A 25,997-nucleotide genomic window follows, 5' to 3' on the forward strand; every position below is an offset into this window, starting at 1 on the left:
CTTGCAATAATTTTATGTCACCTATCACTTATTTCAAATACCTATATCTGCAACAAAATGTTTGTGCATGTATATGTGTGTCTTTGTGTGTGTGTGTGTGCATATGCTTATAGAGTATACACATATTAGTCTAATCATTTACTTTCAGTGTGTGTGTCTGTCTGTTAACCTGTTCTCCATTTTGGATGTGTTTAAATGTCATCCAAACATCCAGGTTGGCTCTGACCACCTCAGATGCCTTAAATGCTTGAACCCCGGTAAAATGCTGCTTGCAGCTTTAATTATTATTATTATTATTCTCCACTCAAACTGTTCGTGCAGCCCAAACCGTAAGGCCTAGAAAGCTGAAATTTGGTCAGAATGTAGTAGTCCGGCCTTCTTGTCAGATACCGAGTCTCGACCCAATCGGCCTAACGGGGGCGCTACAGTGCAAAAAACTAAAATTTTGGACATTTTTGGCCGTAAATCGTATACCGTTAGCCGTAGACTCAAAAACATGGCATTGTTGCAATCCTTGGGTTAGCCCGAACAAAAGTGCACGGCGCCTTTTTGGGGTCTACGACGCACCGTTTTCTCGCAAAATCGAGCTATATCCGAAACCTACTCTTGCGAACTAGTCCTAGGATTTTCAACCAATCAGAACCAAACCAATTCATAAATATTCCCTGGACACTCAATATCAATAATTATCAAAAAAAAGTTGAAATTTCAATTCTTACGCGAAACAGTACACCAAAAAGCGTCTATGCTAACGTTAGCCAAATGCTATTTTGACTATAACTCTTGTACGGAATGAGATATCTTCACCAAACTCGGTACACATATGTATGAGCTCAATCTTTGGTCAAATCAAAAAAATTGCGCATCTCTGCCACTTGGGGGCGCTATAAGATAGAAAAAACACATAAATTGCTATAACTAGGCAACCGTTGGCTCGATTGACTTGAAAATCGGTATGCAGTGTCTTGGTCTGAAGGGGCACAAGTTCCTATGAGGACATTTGCATATCTCAAAAAACATGGCCGCCATTGGCCAAACAAATTTAAGCACCTATTTGAAAGGGTTAACGGATGTTGATCGGAACGAAACTCGCTGGGTACGTTCGACTCATGAACCTTAAGGTCTGTAAGAATTTTGAAAGAAATCGGCCACTAGTTGGCGCTAACGAGTTTTATGGCTCTGTAATCACGTGGTGTTTAACATATCAACACAATATGCATATCATTTGATAGATCTCCTCATAATGCACAACTTTGCCTCAAGAACCATTGCTGTCAATCAAATCGTTCAATTGTTATTCACAAATATGTTAAAAACCTACTTTTGCGAACTAGTCCTAGGTTTTTTGCCCGATCGGAACCAAACCACTGCAGTAATATTCTGTGGGCTCTCTAGATCAATAATTATTAAAAAAATGTTGAATTTTGTCCTTTGGTTAGCTGTAAAGGGGTAATATAGAAAAAGGGGTGTGGCCAAACATACCCCAAAGCCTATAAAACCTAAACGAAAACTCAAAACTTTATGAAACTCAGTGAAATCATGTAGCAGGTGACTCTTAACAAGCATGCAAAGTTTCATGGAGATCAGACCATAGGTGGCGCTATAACAGAAGAAAAGGTCTCAAAACACAAGATTTATATGGTAAAAGGCCTCAAAGTGTTTGAAAATGTTCATATATTCACTCAAAAACACTAGATCTTCATATCATATGATAAATCTCCTCATTCTGAACAACTTTGCCTCTGGGACCAATGTTGTCAATAAAGCTGTTAATTAAATATTCAAGATTATTTAAAAAAGTTACTTTGGCATACTTGTGATACGGTTTAAGATGAAAATCAATAAAACCACTGAAGTACAATTCTCTAGACTCAGAAGGTCAATAATTATCAAAAACATGTTGAACAATTGCATTTGGGCAACTATAAACCAATAATTTTATAATATGTTATTTGCATAGTGTACACAAAGGCCTATTAATACAAACAGAAAGCCCACAAATTATCAAAACTGTGTAAAATAATGCATAATTTCATTCTAAACAAGCATGCAAAATTTAAGAGAGATTGGGGAAAAAAAAATAACAACACTATAACAGTTATGTTCAAAACCAGGGTTGTTTGAGTAAATGCAATTTATAACCACTAGATGGCAGCGGAAGACCACTAATGGGCTCATTCAGCTAAGTTGAACAGCACTGTTTTCATGAATTCTTGCCAAAACATTAATAAATTAACTGTTATAACATTTTAAATCTTACTGAATCAATGTTTTCCATTTTGTTCATACAGATGTATCAGTTTTTACAATTTTGCCACATTATGATTACAGTTTAACCTGAAAATGACATCTAAACTCTAAAAAAGAGAAGACTTGCAATAAGTTTGTCACCTATCACTTATTTCAAATACCTATATCTGCAACAAAATGTGTGTCCATGTATATGTGTGTCTTTGTGTGTGTGTGTGTGTGCATATGCTTATAGAGTATACATATATTAGTCTAATCATTTGCTGTCAGTGTGTGTGTCTGTCTGTTAGCCTGTTCTCCATTTTGGATGTGTTTAAATGTCATCCAAACATCCAGGTTGGCTCTGACCACCTCAGAGGCCTTAATGTGCTTGAACCCCGGTAAATGCTGCTTGCAGCTTTAATTAGGGGTTCAAGCACGCAGTGCTGAAACCCTATTGTATTTGTTAGGATTTTTATTATTATTATTAGGGGTTCAAGCACGCAGTGCTGAAACCCTATTGTATTTGTTAGGATTTTTATTATTATTATTAGGGGTTCAAGCACGCAGTGCTGAAACCCTATTGTAATTGTTAGGATTTTTATTATTATTATTATTATTCTTCTGCCCTAGAACTGAACGTGCAGCCCAAACCGTAAGGCCTAGAGACTTGAAACTTGGTCAGATGATAGAGCTCAATTTGGGGAGAACCTATCAAAGTCTCAGCCCAATTGGCCAATAGGGGGCGCTACAGTGATCGAAAATGCGTTTTTGCTAATAGCTCCTAAACCGCTTGTGATAGAGCCAAAAATTTTACATTTCTGGAATCCGTGGGTCATGCGAAATTAAAAACGGTCACTCTGAATTTGGGTCTAGGAGGCCTCGTTTTTTCGCAAACTTGACGTATGTCCAAAACCTACTTTTGCGAACTAGTCCTAGGTTTTTCGCCCAATCTGAACCAAACCACTGCAGAAATGTTCTCTGTCCAGTGAATATCAATAATTATCAAAAAAAAGTAGAAATTTCGACTCACTGTCGTAATGGGACGCCAAAATGTCCGAAAGTCGAGGACCAATTTTACGCAACAGGCTATAACTCATGAATGAAATGAGATATCTTAACCAAACTCGGTATACATATCTATGAGCTCAATCTTTGGTAAAATCAAAAAAATTGCGCATCTCTGCCACTTGGGGGCGCTATAAGATAGAAAAAACACATAAATTGCTATAACTAGGCAACCGTTGGCTCGATCGACTTGAAAATCGGTATGCAGTGTCTTGGTCTGAAGGGGCACAAGTATCTATGAGGACATTTGCATATCTCATAAAACATGGCCGCCATTTGCCAAACAAATTTAAGCGCCTATTTGAAAGGGTTAACGGATGTTGATCGGAACGAAACTCACTGGGTACGTTCGACTCATGAACCTTAAGGTCTGTAAGAATTTTGAAAGAAATCGGCCACTAGTTGGCGCTAACGAGTTTTATGGCTCTGTAATCACGTGGTGTTTCAGATATCAACACAATATGCATATCATTTGATAGATCTCCTCGTAATGCACAACTTTGCCTCAAGAACCATTGCTGTCAATCAAATCGTTCAATTGTTATTCACAAATATGTTAAAAACCTACTTTTGCGAACTAGTCCTAGGTTTTTTGCCCGATCGGAACCAAACCACTGCAGTAATATTCTGTGGACTCTCTAGATCAATAATTATTAAAAAAATGTTGAATTTTGTCCTTTGGTTAGCTGCAACGGGGTAATTTAGAAAAAGGGGTGTGGCCAAACATACCCCAAAGCCTATAAAACCTAAAGGAAAACTCAAAACTTTATGAAACTCAGTGAAATCATGTATCAGGTGACTCTTAACAAGCATGCAAAGTTTCATGGAGATCAGACCATAGGTGGCGCTATAACAGTAGAAAAGGTCTCAAAACACAAGATTTATATGGTAAATGGCCTCAAATTGTTTGAAAATGTTCATATATTCACTCAAAAACACTAAATCTTCACATCATATGATAAATCTCCTCATTCTGAACAACTTTGCCTCTGGGACCAATGTTGTCAATAAAGCTGTTAATTAAATATTCAAGCTTATTTAAAAAAGTTACTTTGGCATACTTGTGATACGGTTTAAGATGAAAATCAATAAAACCACTGAAGTACAATTCTCTAGACTCTGAAGGTCAATAATTATCAAAAACATGTTGAACAATTGCATTTGGGCAACTATAAACCAATAATTTTATAATATGTTATTTGCATAGTGTACACAAAGGCCTATTAATACAAACAGAAAGCCCACAAATTATCAAAACTGTGTAAAATAATGCATAATTTCATTCTAAACAAGCATGCAAAATTTAAGAGAGATTGGGCAAAAAAAAATAACACTATAACAGTTATGTTTAAAACCAGTGTTGTTTGAGTAAATGCAATTTATAACCACTAGATGGCAGCGGAAGACCACTAATGGGCTCATTCAGCTAAGTTGAACAGCACTGTTTTCATGAATTCTTGCCAAAACATGAATAAATTAACTGTTATAACATTTTAAATCTCACTGAATTGATGTTTTCCATTTTGTTCATACAGATGTATCAGTTTTTCCAATTTTGCCACATTATGATTACAGTTTAACCTGAAAATGACATCTAAACTCTAAAAAAGAGAAGACTTGCAATAAGTTCATTGTCACCTATCACTTATTTCAAATACCTATATCTGCAACAAAATGTGTGTGTGTGTGTGTGTGTGTGTGTTTGTGTGCATATGCTTATAGAGTATGCATATATTAGTCTAATCATTTACTTTCAGTGTGTGTGTCTGTCTGTTAGCCTGTTCTCCATTTTGGATGTGTTTAAATGTCATCCAAACATCCAGGTTGGCTCTGACCACCTCAGATGCCTTAAATGCTTGAACCCCGGTAAAATGCTGCTTGCAGCTTTAATTATTATTATTATTATTATTATTATTATTCTCCACTCAAACTGTTCGTGCAGCCCAAACCGTAAGGCCTAGAAAGCTGAAATTTGGTCAGAATGTAGTAGTCCAGCCTTCTTGTCAGGTACCGAGTCTCGACCCAATCGGCCTAACGGGGGCGCTACAGCGCAAAAAACTAAAATTTTGGACATTTTTGGCCGTAAATCGTATACCGTTAGCCGTAGACTCAAAAACATGGCATTGTTGCAATCCTTGGGTTAGCCCGAACAAAAGTGCACGGCGCCTTTTTGGGGTCTACGACGCACCGTTTTCTCGCAAAATCAAGCTATATCCGAAACCTACTTTTGCGAACTAGTCCTAGGATTTTCAACCAATCAGAACCAAACCAATTCATAAATATTCCCTGGACACTCAATATCAATAATTATCAAAAAAAAGTTGAAATTTCAATTCTTACGCGAAACAGTACACCAAAAAGCGTCTATGCTAACGTTAGCCAAATGCTATTTTGACTATAACTCTTGAACGGAATGAGATATCTTCACCAAACTCGGTACACATATGTATGAGCTCAATCTTTGGTCAAATCAAAAAAATTGCGCATCTCTGCCACTTGGCGGCGCTATAAGATAGAAAAAACACATAAATTGCTATAACTAGGCAACCGTTGGCTCGATCGACTTGAAAATCGGTATGCAGTGTCTTGGTCTGAAGGGGCACAAGTACTTATGAGGACATTTGCATATCTCAAAAAACATGGCCGTCATTGGCCAAACAAATTTAAGCACCTATTTGAAAGGGTTAACGGATGTTGATCGGAACGAAACTCGCTGGGTACGTTCGACTCATGAACCTTAAGGTCTGTAAGAATTTTGAAAGAAATCGGCCACTAGTTGGCGCTAACGAGTTTTATGGCTCTGTAATCACGTGGTGTTTCACATATCAACACAATATGCATATCATTTGATAGATCTCCTCGTAATGCACAACTTTGCCTCAAGAACCATTGCTGTCAATCAAATCGTTCAATTGTTATTCACAAATATGTTAAAAACCTACTTTTGCGAACTAGTCCTAGGTTTTTTGCCCGATCGGAACCAAATCACTGCAGTAATATTCTGTGGACTCTCTAGATCAATAATTATTAAAAAAATGTTGAATTTTGTCCTTTGGTTAGCTGTAACCGGGTAATTTAGAAAAAGGGGTGTGGCCAAACATACCCCAAAGCCTATGAAACCTAAAGGAAAACTCAAAACTGTATGAAACTCAGTGAAATCATGTATCAGGTGACTCTTAACAAGCATGCAAAGTTTCATGGAGATCAGACCATAGGTGGCGCTATAACAGTAGAAAAGGTCTCAAAACACAAGATTTATATGGTAAATGGCCCCAAATTGTTTGAAAATGCTCATATATTCACTCAAAAACACTAAATCTTCATATCATATGATAGATCTCCTCATTCTGAACAACTTTGCCTCTGGGACCAATGTTGTCAATAAAGCTGTTAATTAAATATTCAAGATTATTTAAAAAAGTTACTTTGGCATACTTGTGATACGGTTTAAGATGAAAATCAATAAAACCACTGAAGTACAATTCTCTAGACTCTGAAGGTCAATAATTATCAAAAACATGTTGAACAATTGCATTTGGGCAACTATAAACCAGTCATTTCATAATATGTTCTTTTCATAGTGCACACAAAGGCCTATTAATACAATCAGAAAGCCCACAAATAATCAAAACTGTGTAAAATAATGCATAATTTAATTCTAAACAAGCATGCAAAATTTAAGAGAGATTGGGCAAAAAAAAAAAAAATAACACTATAACAGTTATGTTTAAAAACACAGTGTTCTTGGAGTAAATGCAATTTATAACCACTAGATGGCAGCGGAAGACCACTAATGGGCTCATTCAGTAAAGTTGAACAGTACTGTTGAAAGGATTTATGCATTCATGCCAAAACATTAAAAATGAACTGTTATAACATTTTAAATCTCATTGAGTCAATGTTTTCCATTTTGTTCATACAGATATATCAGTTTTTAAAATTTTGCCACATTATGATTACAGTTTAACCTCAAAATGACATCTAAACTCTTAAAAAGAGAAGACTTGCAATAAGTTTATTATCACCTATCACTTATTTCAAATACCTATATCTGCAACAAAATGTTTGTGCATGTATATGTGTGTCTTTGTGTGTGTGTGTGTGTGTGTGTGTGTGTGTGTGTGTGTGTATATGCTTATAGAGTATTAATATATTAGTCTAATTATTTACTTTCAGTGTGTGTGTCTGTCTGTTAGCCTGTTCTCCATTTTGGATGTGTTTAACTGTCATCCATGCATCCAGGTTGGCTCTGACCACCTCAGAGGCCTTAAAGTGCTTGAACCCCGGTAAAATGCTGCTTGCAGCTTTAATTATTATTATTATTATTATTCTTCTGCCCTAGAACTGAACGTGCAGCCCAAACCGTAAGGCGTAGAGAGCTGAAATTTGGACAGATCGTAGAGCTCAATTTGGGGAGAACTTATCAAAGTCTCAGCCCAATCGGCCTAACGGGGGCGCTACAGCGCAAAAAACAAAAATTTTGGACATTTTTGGCCGTAAATCGTATACCGTTAGCCGTAGACTCAAAAACATGGCATTGTTGCAATCCTTGGGTTAGCCCGAACAAAAGTGCACGGTGCCTTTTTGGGGTCTACGACGCACCGTTTTCTCGCAAAATCGAGCTATATTCGAAACCTACTTTTGCGAACTAGTCCTAGGATTTTCAACCAATCAGAACCAAACCACTTCATAAATATTCCCTGGACACTCAATATCAATAATTATTAAAAAAAAGTTGAAATTTCAATTCTTACGCGAAACAGTACGCCAAAAAGCGTCTATGCTAACGTTAGCCAAATACTATTTTGACTATAACTCTTGAACGGAATGAGATATCTTCACCAAACTCGGTACACATATGTATGAGCTCAATCTTTGGTCAAATCAAAAAAATTGCGCATCTCTGCCACTTGGGGGCGCAATAAGATTTAAAAAACACATAAATGGCTATAACTAGGCAACCGTTGGCTCGATCGACTTGAAAATTGGTATGCAGTGTCTTGGTCTGAAGGGGCACAAGTACCTATGAGGACATTTGCATATCTCAAAAAAACATGGCTGCCATTGGCCAAACAATTTTAAGCACCTATTTGAAAGGGTTAACGGATGTTGATCGGAACGAAACTCGCTGGGTACGTTCGACTCATGAACCTTAAGGTCTGTAAGAATTTTGAAAGAAATCGGCCACTAGTTGGCGCTAACGAGTTTTATGGCTCTGTAATCACGTGGTGTTTCACATATCAACAGAATATGCATATTATTTGATAGATCTCCTCATAATGCACAACTTTGCCTCAAGAACCATTGCTGTCAATCAAATCGTTCAATTGTTATTCACAAATATGTTAAAAACCTACTTTTGCGAACTAGTCCTAGGTTTTTTGTCCGATCGGAACCAAACCAATGCAGTAATATTCTGTGGACTCTCTAGATCAATAATTATTAAAAAAATGTTGAATTTTGTCCTTTGGTTAGCTGTAAAGGGATAATTTAGGAAAAGGGGTGTGGCCAAACATACCCCAAAGCCTATAAAACCTAAACGAAAACTCAAAACTTTATGAAACTCGGTGAAATCATGTAACATGTGACTCTCAACAAGCATGCAAAGTTTCATGGAGATTGGACCATAGGTGGCGCTATAACAGTAGAAAAGGTCTCAAAACACAAGATTTATATGGTAAATGGCCTCAAATTGTTTGTAAATGCTCATATATTCACTCAAAAACACTAGATCTTCATATCATATGATAGATCTCCTCATTCTGAACAACTTTGCCTCTGGGCTCAATATTGTCAATAAAGCTGTTAATTAAATATTCAAGATTATTTAAAAAAGTTACTTTGGCATACTTGTGATACGGTTTAAGATGAAAATCAATAAAACCACTGAAGTACAATTCTCTAGACTCTGAAGGTCAATAATTATCAAAAACATGTTGAACAATTGCATTTGGACAACTATAAACCAATAATTTTATAATATGTTATTTGCATAGTGTACACAAAGGCCTATTAATACAAACAGAAAGCCCACAAATTATCAAAACTGTGTAAAATAATGCATAATTTCATTCTAAACAAGCATGCAAAATTTAAGAGAGATTGGGCAAAAAAAACAACAACAACACTATAACAGTTATGTTTAAAACCATGGTTGTTTGAGTAAATGCAATTTATAACCACTAGATGGCAGCGGAAGACCACTAATGGGCTCATTCAGCTAAATTGAACAGCACTGTTTTCATGAATTCTTGCCAAAACATTAATAAATTAACTGTTATAACATTTTAAATCTTACTGAATCAATGTTTTCCATTTTGTTCATACAGATGTATCAGTTTTTACAATTTTGCCACATTATGATTACAGTTTAACCTGAAAATGACATCTAAACTCTAAAAAAGAGAAGACTTGCAATAAGTTTATTGTCACCTATCACTTATTTCAAATACCTATATCTGCAACAAAATGTGTGTCCATGTATATGTGTGTCTTTGTGTGTGTGTGTGTGTGCATATGCTTATAGAGTATACATATATTAGTCTAATCATTTGCTGTCAGTGTGTGTGTCTGTTAGCCTGTTCTCCATTTTGGATGTGTTTAAATGTCATCCAAACATCCAGGTTGGCTCTAACCACCTCAGATGCCTTAAATGCTTGAACCCCGGTAAAATGCTGCTTGCAGCTTTAATTAGGGGTTCAAGCACGCAGTGCTGAAACCCTCTTGTAATTGTTAGGATTTTTATTAGGGGTTCAAGCACGCAGTGCTGAAACCCTATTGTAATTGTTAAGATTTTTATTATTATTATTATTTTTCCGCCTTAAAACTGAACGTGCAGCCCAAACCGTAAGGCCTAGAGAGCTGAAACTTGGTCAGATGGTAGTAGTCTTGCTCGCTACTCAGATACAAAGAACCGGCCCAATCGGCCTAACGGGGGCGCTACAGCGCAAAAAACTAAAATTTTTGACATTTTTGGCCGCAGGTCGTAAACCGTTAGCCGTAGACTCAAAAACAAGGCATCGTTGCAATCCTTGGGTTAGCCCGAACAAAAGTGCACAGCTGCATTTTTTGCTCTACGACGCACCGTTTTCTCGCAAAATCGAGCTATATCCGAAACCTACTTTTGCGAACTAGTCCTAGGATTTTCAACCAATCGGAACGAAACCACTGCAGAAATATTCCCTGGACACTCAATATAAATAATTATCAAAAAAAAGTTGAAATTTCGATTCTTACGCGAAACAGTACGCCAAAAAGCGTCTATGCTAACGTTAGCCAAATGTTATTTTGACTATAACTCTTGAACGGAATGAGATATCTTGACCAAACTTGGTACACATATGTATGAGCTCAATCTTTGGTCAAATAAAAAAAATTGCGCATCTCTGCCACTTGGGGGCGCAATAAGATTTAAAAAACACATAAATGGCTATAACTAGGCAACCGTTGGCTCGATCGACTTGAAAATTGGTATGCAGTGTCTTGGTCTGAAGGGGCACAAGTACCTATGAGGACATTTGCATATCTCAAAAAACATGGCTGCCATTGGCCAAACAATTTTAAGCACCTATTTGAAAGGGTTAACGGATGTTGTTCGGAACGAAACTCGCTGGGTACGTTCGACTCATGAACCTTAAGGTCTGTAAGAATTTTGAAAGAAATCGGCCACTAGTTGGCGCTAACGAGTTTTATGGCTCTGTAATCACGTGGTGTTTCACATATCAACACAATATGCATATCATTTGATAGATCTCCTCATAATGCACAACTTTGCCTCAAGAACCATTGCTGTCAATCAAATCGTTCAATTGTTATTCACAAATATGTTAAAAAACTACTTTTGCGAACTAGTCCTAGGTTTTTTGTCCGATCGGAACCAAACCACGGCAGTAATATTCTGTGGACTGTCTAGATCAATAATTATCAAAAAAATGTTCAATTTTGTACTTTGGTTAGCGTTAAATGGGTAATTAAGAAAAGGGGTGTGGCCAAACATACCCCAAAGCCTATAAAACCTAAACGAAAACTCAAAACTTTATGAAACGTGGTGAGAACATGTAACAGGTAACTCTTAACAAGCATGCAAAGTTTCATGGAGATCGCACCATAGGTGGCGCTATAACAGTAGAAAAGGTCTCAAAACACAAGATTTATATGGTAATTGGCCTCAAATTGTTTGAAAATGCTCATATATTCACTCAAAAACACTAGATCTTCATATCATATGATAGATCTCCTCATTCTGAACAACTTTGCCTCTGGGACCAATGTTGTCAATAAAGCTGTTAATTAAATATTCAAGATTATTTCAAAAAGTTACTTTGGCAAACTAGTGATAGGGTATAAGCTGAAAATCAATAAAACCACTGAAGTACAATTCTCTAGACTCTGAAGGTCAATAATTATCAAAAACATGTTGAACAGTTGCATTTGGACAACTATAAACCAGTAATTTTATAATATGTTATTTGCATAGTGTACACTAAGGCCTATTAATACAAACAGAAAGCCCACAAATTATCAAAACTGTGTAAAATAATGCATAATTTCATTCTAAACAAGCATGCAAAATTTAAGAGAGATTGGTCAAAAAAAATAACAACACTATAACAGTTATATTTAAAAACACAGTGTTGCTTGAGTAAATGCAATTTAGAACCACTAGATGGCAGCGGGAGACCACTAATGGGCTCATTCAGCAAAGTTGAACAGTACTGTTGAAAGGATTCATTAATTCATGCCAAAACATAAAAAAATTAACTGTTATAACATTTTAAATCTCATTGAGTCAATGTTTTCCATTTTGTTCATACAGATATATCAGTTTTTACAATTTTGCCACATTGTGATTACAGTTTAACCTGAAAATGACATCTAAACTGTTAAAAACTAGTTTAATCATTTAATTTCAGTGTTTGTGTCTGTCTGCCAGCCTATTCTTCATTTTGGATGTCTTTAACTGTCATCCATGCATCCAGGTTAGCCAAGACCACCTCAGAGGCCTTAAATGCTTGAACCCCGTAAAATGCTGCTTGCAGCTTTAATTATTATTATTATTCTTCTGCCCTAGAACTGAACGTGCAGCCCAAACCGTAAGGCCTAGAGAGCTGAAATTGGGACAGATCGTAGAGCTCATTTTGGGGAGAACTTATCAAAGTCTCAGCCCAATCGGCCTAACGGGGGCGCTACAGCGCAAAAAACTAAAATTTTGGACATTTTTGGCCGCAGATCGTAAACCGTTAGCCGTAGACTCAAAAACAAGGCATCGTTGCAATCCTTGGGTTAGCCCGAACAAAAGTGCACAGCTGCATTTTTTGCTCTACGACGCACCGTTTTCTCGCAAAATCGAGCTATATCCGAAACCTACTTTTGCGAACTAGTCCTAGGATTTTTAACCAATCGGAATCAAACCACTTCAGAAATATTCCCTGGCCACTCAATATCAATAATTATCAAAAAAAAGTTGAAATTTCAATTCTTACGCGAAACAGTACACCAAAAAGCGTCTATGCTAACGTTAGCCAAATGCTATTTTGACTATAACTCTTGAACGGAATGAGATATCTTCACCAAACTTGGTACACATATGTATGAGCTCAATCTTTGGTCAAACAAAAAAAAATGCGCATCTCTGCCACTTGGGGGCGCTATAAGATCGAAAAAACACATAAATGGCTATAACTAGGCAACCGTTGGCTCGATCGACTTGAAAATTGGTATGTAGTGTCTTGGTCTGAAGGGGCACAAGTACCTATGAGGACATTTGCATATCTCAAAAAACATGGCCGCCATTGGCCAAACAATTTTAAGCACCTATTTGAAAGGGTTAACGGATGTTGATCGGAACAAAACTCGCTGGGTACGTTCGACTTATGAACCTTAACGTCTGTAAGAATTTTGAAAGAAATCGGCCACTAGTTGGCGCTAACGAGTTTTATGGCTCTGTAATCACGTGGTGTTTCACATATCAACGAAATATGCATATCATTTGATAGATCTCCTCATAATGCACAACTTTGCCTCAAGAACCATTGCTGTCAATCAAATCGTTCAATTGTTATTCACAAATATGTTAAAAACCTACTTTTGCGAACTAGTCCTAGGTGTTTTGCCCAATCGGAACCAAACCACTGCAGTAATATTCTGTGGACTCTCTAGATCAATAATTATCAAAAAAATGTTGAATTTTGTCCTTTGGTTAGCTGTAAAGGGGTAATTTAGAAAAAGGGGTGTGGCCAAACATACCCCAAAGCCTATAAAACCTAAACGAAAACTCAAAATTTTATGAAACTACGTAAAATCATATAACAGGTGACTCTTAACAAGCATGCAAAGTTTCATGGAGATCAGACCATAGGTGGCGCTATAACAGTAGAAAAGGTCTCAAAACACAAGATTTATATGGTAAATGGCCTCAAATTGTTTGAAAATGCTCATATATTCACTCAAAAACACTAAATCTTCATATCATATGATAGATCTCCTCATTCTGAACAACTTTGCCTCTGGGACCAATGTTGTCAATAAAGCTGTTAATTAAATATTCAAGATTATTTAAAAAAGTTACTTTGGCATACTTGTGATACAGTTTAAGATGAAAATCAATAAAACCACTGAAGTACAATTCTCTAGACTCTGAAGGTCAATAATTATCAAAAACATGTTGAACAATTGCATTTGGGCAACTATAAACCAGTCATTTTATAATATGTTCTTTTCATAGTCCACACAAAGGCCTATTAATACAATCAGAAAGCCCACAAATTATCAAAACTGTGTAAAATAATGCATAATTTCATTCTAAACAAGCATGCAAAATTTAAGAGAGATTGGGCAAAAAAAAAATAACAACACTATAACAGTTATGTTTAAAAACACAGTGTTGTTTGAGTAAATGCAATTTATAACCACTAGATGGCAGCAGAAGACCACTAATGGGCTCATTCAGCTAGTTAAACAGTACTGTTTTCATGAATTCATGCCAAAACATTAATAAATTAACTGTTATAACATTTTAAATCTCATTGAATTGATGTTTTCCATTTTGTTCATACAGATGTATCAGTTTTAACAATTTTGCCACATTATGATTACAGTTTAACCTGAAAATGACATCTAAACTCTAAAAAAGAGCAGACTTGCAATAAGTTTACTGCCACCAATCACTTATTTCAAATACCTATATCTGCAACAAAATGTTTGTGCATGTATATGTGTGTCTTTGTGTGTGTGTGTGTGTGCATATGCTTATAGAGTATACATATATTAGTCTAATCACTTACTTTCAGTGTGTGTGTCTGTCTGTTAACCTGTTCTCCATTTTGGATGTGTTTAAATGTCATCCAAACATCCAGGTTGGCTCTGACCACCTCAGATGCCTTAAATGCTTGAACCCCGGTAAAATGCTGCTTGCAGCTTTAATTAGGGGTTCAAGCACGCAGTGCTGAAACCCTATTGTAATTGTTAGGATTTTTATTAGGGGTTCAAGCACGAAGTGCTGAAACCCTATTGTTTTTGTTAGGATTTTTATTATTATTATTATTATTATTATTATTATTATTATTATTATTATTATTCTTCCCTAAAACTGATCGTGCAGCCCAAACCGTAAGGGCTAGAGAGCTGAAACTTGGCCAGATTGTAGTAGTCTGGCTCGCTACTCAGGCGAAAAGACCCGGCCCAATCGGCCTAACGGGGGCGCTACAGCACAAAAAACTAAATTTTCAGACATTTTTGGCCATAGCTCCTAAACCACTTGACGTAGACTCAAAAACTTTATATATTTTGCATCCTTGGGTTAATAGGAACAAAATTGTTCTGCGCCTTTTTTTACTCTACGATGCACCGTTTTCCCGTAAAATCGACCTATAGCCCAAACCTACTTTTGCAAACTAGTCCTAGGTTTTTCAGCCAATCGGAACAAAACCAGTGCAGAAATGTTCTATGGACAGTCATTATCAATAATTATCAAAAAAAAATTGAAATTTTCACTCACTGCTTCAAGGGGGCGCTAATACCTTCACAAGTCGAGGACCAATTTCATTCAAAAGGCCAGAACTCGTGAACGAAATGAGATATCTTAACCAAACTTGGTACACATTTTGATGAGCTGAAACTTTGGTCAAATAAAAAATAATTGCACAGCTCTGCCACTTGGTGGCGCTATAAGAGGTAAAAACATAAAAATGGCTATAACTACACAACCGTTAGCCTGATCGACTTGAAAATTTGTATGCCATGTCATTGTCCCATGTGACACAAGGGTCTATGAGGAAATAGGCGTATCTAAAAAAACATGGCCGCCATTGGCCAATGAAATGTAAGCACCTTTTTGACAAGGTTAACAGAGGTCAATCGGAACGAAACTCGGTAGGCACGTTCGACTTAGGGCCCTAAAGGTCTGTAAGAATTTTGAAAGAAATCGGCCACTAGTTGGCGCTAATTAGATTTTTTGGCTCAGTAATCACGTGGTATTACACAGATTCACATAATATGCATATCATTTGATAGATCTCCTCATGATGCACAACTTTGCCTCAAGAACCATGGCTGTCAATCAAATTGTTCATTAATTATTCACAAATATGTTAAAAACCTACTTTTGCGAACTAGTCCTAGGTTTTTCACCCAATCAGAACCAAACCAATGCAGTAATATTCTCTGGACTCTCTAGATCAATAGTTATCAAAAAAATGTTGCATTTTGTCCTTTGGTTAGCTGTAACCAGGTCATTGATAAAAGGGGCGTGGCCACATACAAACAAAAGCCTATAAAACCTCAACAGAAACTCAAAACTTTACAAAACTAGGAGAAAACATGGAGCAGATGTCTCTGAACAATCATGCAAAGTTTCATGGAGATCGGACAATAGGTGGCGCTATAACAGTAGAAAAGGTCTCAAAAACACAAGATTTATATGGTAAATGGCCTCAAATTGGTTAAAAATACTCATATATTCACGCAAACACTAGATCATATGATAGATCTCCTCATTCTGAACAACTTTGCCTCTTGGATCAATGTTGTCGATAAAACTCCTAATTAAATATTCAAGATTATTTAAAAAAGTTACTTTGGCAAACTAGTCCAAGGTTTTAAGCTGAAAATCAATAAAACCAATTAAGTACAATTCTCTAGACTCTGAAGGTCAATAATTATCAAAAAAATATTGAACAATTGTATTTGAACAACTATAAACCAGTTATTTTAAAATACGTTCTTTACGTAGTGTACCCAAAGACCTGTTAATACAAACAGAAAGCCCGCAAATTATCAAAACTGTGTAAAATAATGCATAATCTCATTCTAAACAAGCATGCAAAATTTAAGTGAATTCATGCCTAAAAAATAAAAAACAAAGTTACATTTTCAATCTCATTGAGTCAAAGTTTTCCATTTTGTTCAAACAGACATTTCCAACAGACGTAGTGGTGTTGTTGGCGCAGTGGATAAGACACATGCCATTGGTGTGAGCGACCCGGGTTCGAATCCACCGTGAGACACCGATGTTTCGCTGAGCAAGACACTTAACCCCAAGTTGGTCCAGAAGCATGTGACCTCTGACATATATAGCAGGTGTAAGTCGCTTTGGATAAAAGCGTCAGATAAATGTAGACGTCAGTTTTTACACTTCTGCCACTTTATGATTACAGTGAAAGCTGAAAATGACATCTAAACTATTAAAAACTAGTTCAATCATTTAATTTCAGTGCGTGTGTCTGTCTGTGAGCCTAATCTCCATTTTGGATGTGTTTAACTGTCATCCGTACATCCAGGTTGGCCGAGACCACCCCAGAGACCTAAAATGCTTGAACCCCGATAAATGCTGCTTGCAGCTTTAATTATTATTATTATTATTATTCTTCCGCCCTAGAACTGAACGTGCAGCCCAAACCGTAAGGCCTAGAGACTTGAAACTTGGTCAGATCATAGAGCTCAATTTGGGGAGAACCTATCAAAGTCTCAGCCCAATTGGCCAATAGGGGGCGCTACAGTGATCATAAATGCGTTTTTGCTAATAGCTCCTAAACCGCTTGTCATAGACCCAAAAATTTTACATTTCTGTAATCCGTGGGTCATGCGAAATTAAAAACGGTCACTCTGATTTTGGGTCTAGGAGGCCTCGTTTTTTCGCAAATTTGACGTATGTCCAAAACCTACTTTTGCGAACTAGTCCTAGGATTTTCGACCAATCTGAACCAAACAACTGGAGAAATGTTCTCTGGCCAGTGAATATCAATAATTATCAAAAAAAAGTTGAAATTTCGACTCACTGTCGTAATGAGATGCGAAAATGTTCGAAAGTCGAGGACCAATTTTACGCAACAGGCTATAACTCATGAATGAAATGAGATATCTTCACCAAACTTGGTACACATATGTATGAGCTCAATCTTTGGTCAAATAAAAAAAAATTGCGCATCTCTGCCACTTGGGGGCGCTATAAAAAGAAAAAACACATAAATGGCTATAACTAGGCTACCGTTGGCTCTATCGACCTAAAAATTGGTATGCAGTGTCTTTGTCTGAAGGGGCACAAGTACCTATGAGGACATTTGCATATCTCAAAAAACATGGCCGCCATTGGCCAAAAAATTTTAAGCACCTATTTGAAAGGGTTAACGGATGTTGATCGGAACGAAACTCGCTAGGTGCGTTCGACTCATGAACCTTAAGGTCTGTAAGAATTTTGAAAGAAATCGGCCACTAGTTGGCGCTAACGAGTTTTATGGCTCTGTAATCACGTGGTGTTTCACATATCTACACAATATGCATATCATTTGATAGATCTCCTCATAATGCACAACTTTGCCTCAAGAACCATTGCTGTCAATCAAATCGTTCAAATGTTATTCACAAATATGTTAAAAACCTACTTTTACGAACTAGTCCTAGGTTTTTTGTCCGATCGGAACCAAACCACTGCAGTAATATTCTGTGGACTCTCTAGATCAATAATTATCAAAAAAATGTTGAATTTTGTCCTTTGGTTAGCTGTAAATGGGTAATTTAATAAAAGGGGTGTGGCCAAACATACCCCAAAGCCTATAAAACCTAAACGAAAACTCAAAACTTTATGAAACTTCGTGGAATCATGTATCAGGTGACTCTTAACAAGCATGCAAAGTTTCATGGAGATCGGATCATAGGTGGCGCTATAACAGTTGAAAAAGCCTCAAAAACACACATTTTCAATAGAAAATGATCACAATTTGTAGGACATGTGCATACATTCACACAAACACTAGATCTTCATATCATATGATAGATCTCCTCTTTGTGAACAACTTTGCCTCAAGGAGCGAAGATGTCAATCAAATCGTTCAATTGTTATTCACAAATATGTTAAAAACTTACTTTTGCAAACTAGTCCCAGATTTTTTACCCGATCGAAACCAAACCACTGCAGTAATTTTCTCTGGACTCTCTAGATCAATAATTATCAAAAAAATGTTGAATTTTGTCCTTTGGTTAGCTTTAACTGGCTAAATTAGAAAAGGGGCGTGACCAAAATACCCAAAAGCATATAAAACCTAAACGAAAACTCAAAACTTTATGAAACTTGGTGAAAACATGTAACAGGTGACTCTTAACAAGCATGCAAATTTTCATGGAGATCGGACCACAGGTGGCGCTATAACAGTAGAAAAGGTCTCAAAACATAAGATTTACATGGTAAATGGCCTCAAATTGTCTGAAAATGCTCATATATTCACATAAACACTAGATCTTCATATCATATGATAGATCTCCTCATTCTGAACAACTTCTGGGACCAATGTTGTCAATAAAGCTGTTAATTAAATGTTCAAGATTATTTAAAAAAGTTACTTTGGCAAAGTAGTCCAAGGCTTTAAGCTGAAAATCAATAAAACCACAGAAGTACAGTTCTCTAGACTCTGAAGGTCAATAATTATCCAAAACATGTTGAACAATTGCATTTGGAAAACTATAAACCAGTGATTGTATAATATGTTCTTTTCACAGTGTACACAAAGGCCTATTAATACAAACAGAAAGCCCACAAATTATCAAAACTGTGTAAAATAATGCCTAATTTCATTCTTAACAAGCATGCAAAATTTAAGAGAGATTGGGCAAAAAACATAACACTATAACAGTTATTTTAAAAAACAGTGTTGTTTGAGTAAATGCAATTTATAACCACTAGATGGCAGCGGAAGACCACTAATGGGCTCATTCAGCAAATTGAAACAGTACTTTTGAAAAGATTTATGAATTCATGCCTAAATAATAATAAAAAAACACTGTTACAAAATTTTAAATCTCACTGAGTTAAAGTTTTCCATTTTGTTCATACAGACTTATCAGTTTTAAAAATTTTGCCACATTATGATTAAAGTGAAACCTGAAAATGACATCCGAACTCTTAAAAATTAGTTTAATCATTTAATTTCAGTGCGTGTGTCTGTCTGTCAGCCTATTCTCCGTTTTGGATGTGTTTAACTGTCATCCATACATTCAGGTTGGCTCAGACCACCTCAGAGGCCTTAAACATCCAGGTTGGCTCTGACCACCTCAGATGCCTTAAATGCTTGAACCCCGGTAAAATGCTGCTTGCAGCTTTAATTAGGGGTTCAAGCACGCAGTGCTGAAACCCTATTGTATTTGTTAGGATTTTTATTATTATTAGGGGTTCAAGCACGCAGTGCTGAAACCCTCTTGTAATTGTTAGGATTTTTATTATTATTATTATTCTTCCGCCCTAGAACTGAACGTGCAGCCCAAACCGTAAGACCTAGAGAGCTGAAATTTGGACAGATCGTAGAGCTCATTTTGGGGAGAACTTATCAAAGTCTCAGCCCAATCGGCCAAACGGGGGCGCTACAGCGCAAAAAACTAAAATTTTGGACATTTTTGGCCGTAAATCGTAAACCGTTAGCCATAGACTCAAAAACATGGCATTGTTGCAATCCTTGGGTTAGCCCGAACAAAAGTGTATTGCAGCTTTTTTTGCTCTACGACGCACCGTTTTCTCGCAAAATCGAGCTATATCCGAAACCTACTTTTGCGAACTAGTCCTAGGATTTTCAACCAATCAGAACCAAACCACTTCATAAATATTCCCTGGACACTCAATATCAATAATTATCAAAAAAAAGTTGAAATTTAAATTCTTACGCGAAACAGTACGCCAAAAAGCGTCTATACTAAGGTTAGTGAAATGCTATTTTAACTATAATTCTTGAACGGAATGAGATATCTTCACCAATCTTGGTACACATATGTTTGAGCTCAATCTTTGGTCAAATAAAAAAAATTGCGCATCTCTGCCACTTGGGGGCGCAATAAGATAGAAAAAACACATAAATGGCCATAACTAGGCAATCGTTGGCTCGATCAACTTGAATATTGGTATGCAGTGTCTTGGTCTGAAGGGGCACAAGTACCTATGAGGATATTTGCATATCTCAAAAAACATGGCCGCCATTGGCAAAATAATTTTAAGCACCTATTTGAAAGGGTTAACGGATGTTGATCAGAACGAAACTCGCTGGGTACGTTCGACTCATGGCCCTTAAGGTCTGTAAGAATTTTGAAAGAAATCGGCCACTAGTTGGCGCTAACGAGTTTTATGGCTCTGTCATCACGTGGTGTTTCACATATCAACACAATATGCATATCATTTGATAGATCTCCTCATAATGCACAACTTTGCCTCAAGAACCATTGCTGTCCATCAAATCGTTCAATCGTTATTCACAAATATGTTAAAAACCTACTTTTGCGAACTAGTCCTAGGTTTTTTTTCCGATCGGAACCAAACCACTGCAGTAATGTTCTGTGGACTCTCTAGATCAATAATTATCAAAAAAATGTTGAATTTTGTACTTTGGTTAACGTTAAAGGGGTAATTTAGAAAAGGGGTGTGGCCAAACATATTTAAGAGAGATTGGGCAAAAAAAACAAAAAAAACAAAAAAAACACTGTAACAGTTATATTTAAAAACACAGTGTTGCTTGAGTAAATGCAATTTATAACCACTAGATGGCAGTGGAAGACCACTAATGGGCTCATTCAGCTAGTTAAACAGTACTGTTTTCATGAATTCATGCCAAAACATTAATAAATTAACTGTTATAACATTTTAAATCTCATTGAATTGATGTTTTCCATTTTGTTCATAGAGATGTATCAGTTTTTACAATTTTGCCACATTATGATTACAGTTTAACCTGAAAATGACATCTAAACTCTAAAAAAGAGAAGACTTGCAATAAGTTTATTGTCACCTATCACTTATTTCAAATACCTATATCTGCAACAAAATGTTTGTGCATGTATATGTGTGTCTTTGTGTGTTTGTGTGTGTGTGTGTGTGTGTGTGCATATGCTTATAGAGTATACATATATTAGTCTAATCATTTACTTTCAGTGTGTGTGTCTGTCTGTTAGCCTGTTCTCCATTTTGGATGTGTTAAAATGTCATCCAAACATCCAGGCTGGCTCTGACCACCTCAGATGCCTTAAATGCTTGAACCCCGGTAAAATGCTGCTTGCAGCTTTAATTATTATTATTATTATTATTATTCTCCACTCAAACTGTTCGTGCAGCCCAAACCGTAAGGCCTAGAAAGCTGAAATTTGGTCAGATTGTAGTAGTCCGGCCTTCTTGTCAGATACTGAGTCTCGACCCAATCGGCCTAACGGGGGCGCTACAGCGCAAAAAACTAAAATTTTTGACATTTTTGGCCGTAAATCGTAAACCGTTAGCCATAGACTCAAAAACATGGCATTGTTGCAATCCTTGGGTTAGCCCGAACAAAAGTGCACGGTGCCTTTTTGGGGTCTACGACGCACCGTTTTCTCGCAAAATCGAGCTATATCCGAAACCTACTTTTGCGAACTAGTCCTAGGATTTTTAACCAATCAGAACCAAACCACTTCAGAAATATTCCCTGGACACTCAAAATCAATAATTATCAAAAAAAAGTTGAAATTTCAATTTTTACGCGAAACAGTACACCAAAAAGCGTCTATGCTAACGTTAGCCAAATGCTATTTTGACTATAACTCTTGAACGGAATGAGATATCTTCTCCAAAATTGGTACACATATGTATGAGCTCAATCTTTGGTCAAATAAAAAAAATTGCGCATCTCTGCCACTTGGGGGCGCTATAAGATTTAAAAAACACATAAATGGCTATAACTAGGCAACCGTTTGCTCGATCGACTTGAAAATTGGTATGCAGTGTCTTGGTTTGAAGGGGCACAAGTACCATTGAGGACATTTGCATATCTCAAAAAACATGGCCGCCATTGGCCAAACAAATTTAAGCACCTATTTGAAAGGGTTAACGGATGTTGATCGGAACGAAACTCACTGGGTACGTTCGACTCATGAACCTTAAGGTCTGTAAGAATTTTGAAAGAAATCGGCCACTAGTTGGCGCTAACGAGTTTTATGGCTCTGTAATCACGTGGTGTTTCACATATCAACACAGTATGCATATCATTTGATAGATCTCCTCATAATGCACAACTTTGCCTCAAGAACCATTGCTGTCAATCAAATCATTCAATTGTTATTCACAAATATGTTAAAAACCTACTTTTGCGAACTAGTCCTAGGTTTTTTGTCCGATCGGAACCAAACCACTGCAGTAATATTCTGTGGACTCTCTAGATCAATAATTATTAAAAAAATGTTGAATTTTGTCCTTTGGTCAGCTGTAAAGGGGTAATTTAGAAAAAGGGGTGTGGCCAAACATACCCCAAAGCCTATAAAACCTTAACGAAAACTCAAAACTTTATGAAACTCGGTGAAATCATCTAACTTGTGACTCTTAATAAGCATGCAAAGTTTCATGGAGATCAGACCATAGGTGGCGCTATAACAGTAGAAAAGGTCTCAAAACACAAGATTTATATGGTAAATGGCCTCAAATTGTTTGTAAATGCTCATATATTCACTCAAAAACACTAAATCTTTATATCATTTGATAAATATCCTCATTCTGAACAACTTTGCCTCTGGGACCAACGTTGTCAATAAAGCTGTTAATTAAACATTCAAGATTATTTTAAAAAGGTACTTTGGCAAACTAGTGATCGGGTATAAGATGAAAATCAATAAAACCACTGAAGTACAATTCTCTAGACTCTGAAGGTCAATAATTATCAAAAACATGTTGAACAATTGCATTTAGACAACTATAAACTAGTAATTTTATATTATGTTATTTGCATAGTGTACACAAAGGCCTATTAATACAAACAGAAATCCCACAAATGATCAAAACTGTGTAAAATAATGCATGATTTCATTCTAAACAAGCATGCAAAATTTAAGAGAGATTGGGCAAAAATAAAAAAAATAACAACACTATAACAGTTATGTTTAGAAACACAGTGTTGTTTCAGTAAATGCAATTTATAACCACTAGATGGCAGCGGAAGACCACTAATGGGCTCATTCAGTTAAAATGAACAGTACTGTAGAAAGGATTCATGAATTCATGCCAAAACATTAATAAATTAACTGTTATAACATGTTACATCTTATTGAATCAATGTTTTCCATTTTGTTCATACAGACACATCATTTTTTACAATTTTGCCACATTGTGATTACAGTGAAACCTGAATGACATCTAAACTCTTAAAAACTAGTTTAATCATTTAATTTCAGTGTGTGTGTGTCTGTCTTTTGGATGTATTTAAATGTCATCCATACATCCTGGTTGGCCGAGACCACCCCAGAGGCACAAAGACCTATTAATACAAACAGAAATCCCACAAATTATCAAAACTGTGTAAAGTAATGCATAATTTCATTCTAAACAAGCATGCAACATTTAAGAGAGATAGGGCAAAAAAACCCAACAACAACACTTTAACAGTTATGTTTAAAAACACAGTGTTGTTTGAGTAAATGCAATTTATAACCACTAGATGGCAGCGGAAGACCACTAATGGGCTCTTTCAGCTAGTACTGTTTTTATGAATTCATGCCAAAACATTAATAAATTAACTGTTATAACATTTTGTATCTCATTGAATTGATGTTTTCCATTTTGTTCATACAGATGTATCAGTTTTAACAATTTTGCCACATTATGATTACAGTTTAATCTGAAAATGACATCTAAACTCTAAAAAAAGAGAAGACTTGCAATAAGCTTATTGTCACCTATCACTTTTTATCAAATACCTATATCTGCCACAAAATGTTTGTGCATGTATATGTGTATCTTTGTGTGTCTTTGTGTGTGTGTGTGTGTGTGTGTGTGTGCATATGCTTATAGAGTATACATATATTAGTCTAATCATTTACTTTCAGTGTGCGTGTCTGTCTGTTAGCCTGTTCTCCATTTTGGATGTGTTTAACTGTCATCCATACATCCAGGTTGGCTCTGACCACCTCAGAGGCCTTAATGTGCTTGAACCCCGGTAAAATGCTGCTTGCAGCTTTAATTATTATTATTATTCTTCTGCCCTAGAACTGAACGTGCAGCCCAAACCGTAAGGCCTAGAGACTTGAAACTTGGTCAGATGATAGAGCTCAATTTGGGGAGAACCTATCAAAGTCTCAGCCCAATTGGCCAATAGGGGGCGCTACAGTGATCGAAAATGCGTTTTTGCTAATAGCTCCTAAACCGCTTGTGATAGAGCCAAAAATTTTACATTTCTGGAATCCGTGGGTCATGCGAAATTAAAAACGGTCACTCTGAATTTGGGTCTAGGAGGCCTCGTTTTTTCGCAAACTTGACGTATGTCCAAAACCTACTTTTGCGAACTAGTCCTAGGTTTTTCGCCCAATCTGAACCAAACCACTGCAGAAATGTTCTCTGTCCAGTGAATATCAATAATTATCAAAAAAAAGTAGAAATTTCGACTCACTGTCGTAATGGGACGCCAAAATGTCCGAAAGTCGAGGACCAATTTTACGCAACAGGCTATAACTCATGAATGAAATGAGATATCTTAACCAAACTCGGTATATATATCTATGAGCTCAATCTTTGGTCAAATAAAAAAAATTGCACACCTCTGCCACTTGGGGGCGCTATAAAAAGAAAAAACACATAAATGGCTATAACTAGGCAACCGTTGACTCGATCGACTTGAAAATTGGTATGCAGTGTCTTGGTCTGAAGGGGCACAAGTACCTATGAGGACATTTGCATATCTCAAAAAACATGGTCGCCATTGGCCAAACAATTTTAAGCACCTATTTGAAAGGGTTAACGGATGTTGATCGGAACGAAACTCACTGGGTACGTTCAACTCATGAACCTTAAGGTCTGTAAGAATCTTGAAAGAAATCGGCCACTAGTTGGCGCTAACGAGTTTTATGGCTCTGTAATCACGTGGTGTTTCACATATCAACACAATATGCATATCATTTGATAGATCTCCTCATAATGCACAACTTTGCCTCAAGAACCATTGCTGTCAATCAAATCGTTCAATTGTTATTCACAAATATGTTAAAAACCTACTTTTGCGAACTAGTCCTAGGTTTTTTGTCCGATCGGAACCAAACCACTGCAGTAATATTCTGTGGACTCTCTAGATCAATAATTATTAAAAAAATGTTGAATTTTGTCCTTTGGTTAGCTGTAACGGGGTAATTTAGAAAAAGGGGTGTGGCCAAACATACCCCAAAGCCTATAAAACCTAAACGAAAACTCAAAACTTTATGAAACTCAGTGAAATCATGTGACAGATGAC

The 25,997-nt window shown here is 36.5% G+C and overlaps 2 long non-coding RNA genes across 7 annotated transcripts in view; one reads left to right on the forward strand and one right to left on the reverse strand.

Moving 5' to 3' along the window:
* LOC127963478 (uncharacterized) overlaps positions 1 to 10,963 on the reverse strand; it is a 79,513-nt gene extending 68,550 nt beyond the window's left edge. For 4 of the 5 annotated variants that reach the window (XR_008154823.1, XR_008154822.1, XR_008154825.1 and 1 more), the window contains exons 1-2: positions 10,865 to 10,963; positions 7,933 to 8,383 (exon numbers count right to left, since the gene is read on the reverse strand). This is a non-coding gene — a long non-coding RNA (uncharacterized LOC127963478). Of the gene's footprint in view, positions 1 to 5,078; positions 5,519 to 7,932; positions 8,384 to 10,864 lie in introns of those variants that run through there. The other variant, XR_008154826.1, reaches the window with a different exon arrangement.
* LOC127963480 (uncharacterized) overlaps positions 1 to 25,997 on the forward strand; it is a 45,691-nt gene that overhangs the window by 3,425 nt on the left and 16,269 nt on the right. For both annotated transcript variants that reach the window (XR_008154829.1, XR_008154828.1), the window contains exon 2: positions 1,618 to 2,449. This is a non-coding gene — a long non-coding RNA (uncharacterized LOC127963480). The remainder of the gene's footprint in view (positions 1 to 1,617; positions 2,450 to 25,997) is intronic.

Source organism: Carassius gibelio, chromosome B8, assembly GCF_023724105.1.
Source record: "Carassius gibelio isolate Cgi1373 ecotype wild population from Czech Republic chromosome B8, carGib1.2-hapl.c, whole genome shotgun sequence".
NCBI classification, from domain to species: Eukaryota; Metazoa; Chordata; class Actinopteri; order Cypriniformes; family Cyprinidae; genus Carassius; species Carassius gibelio.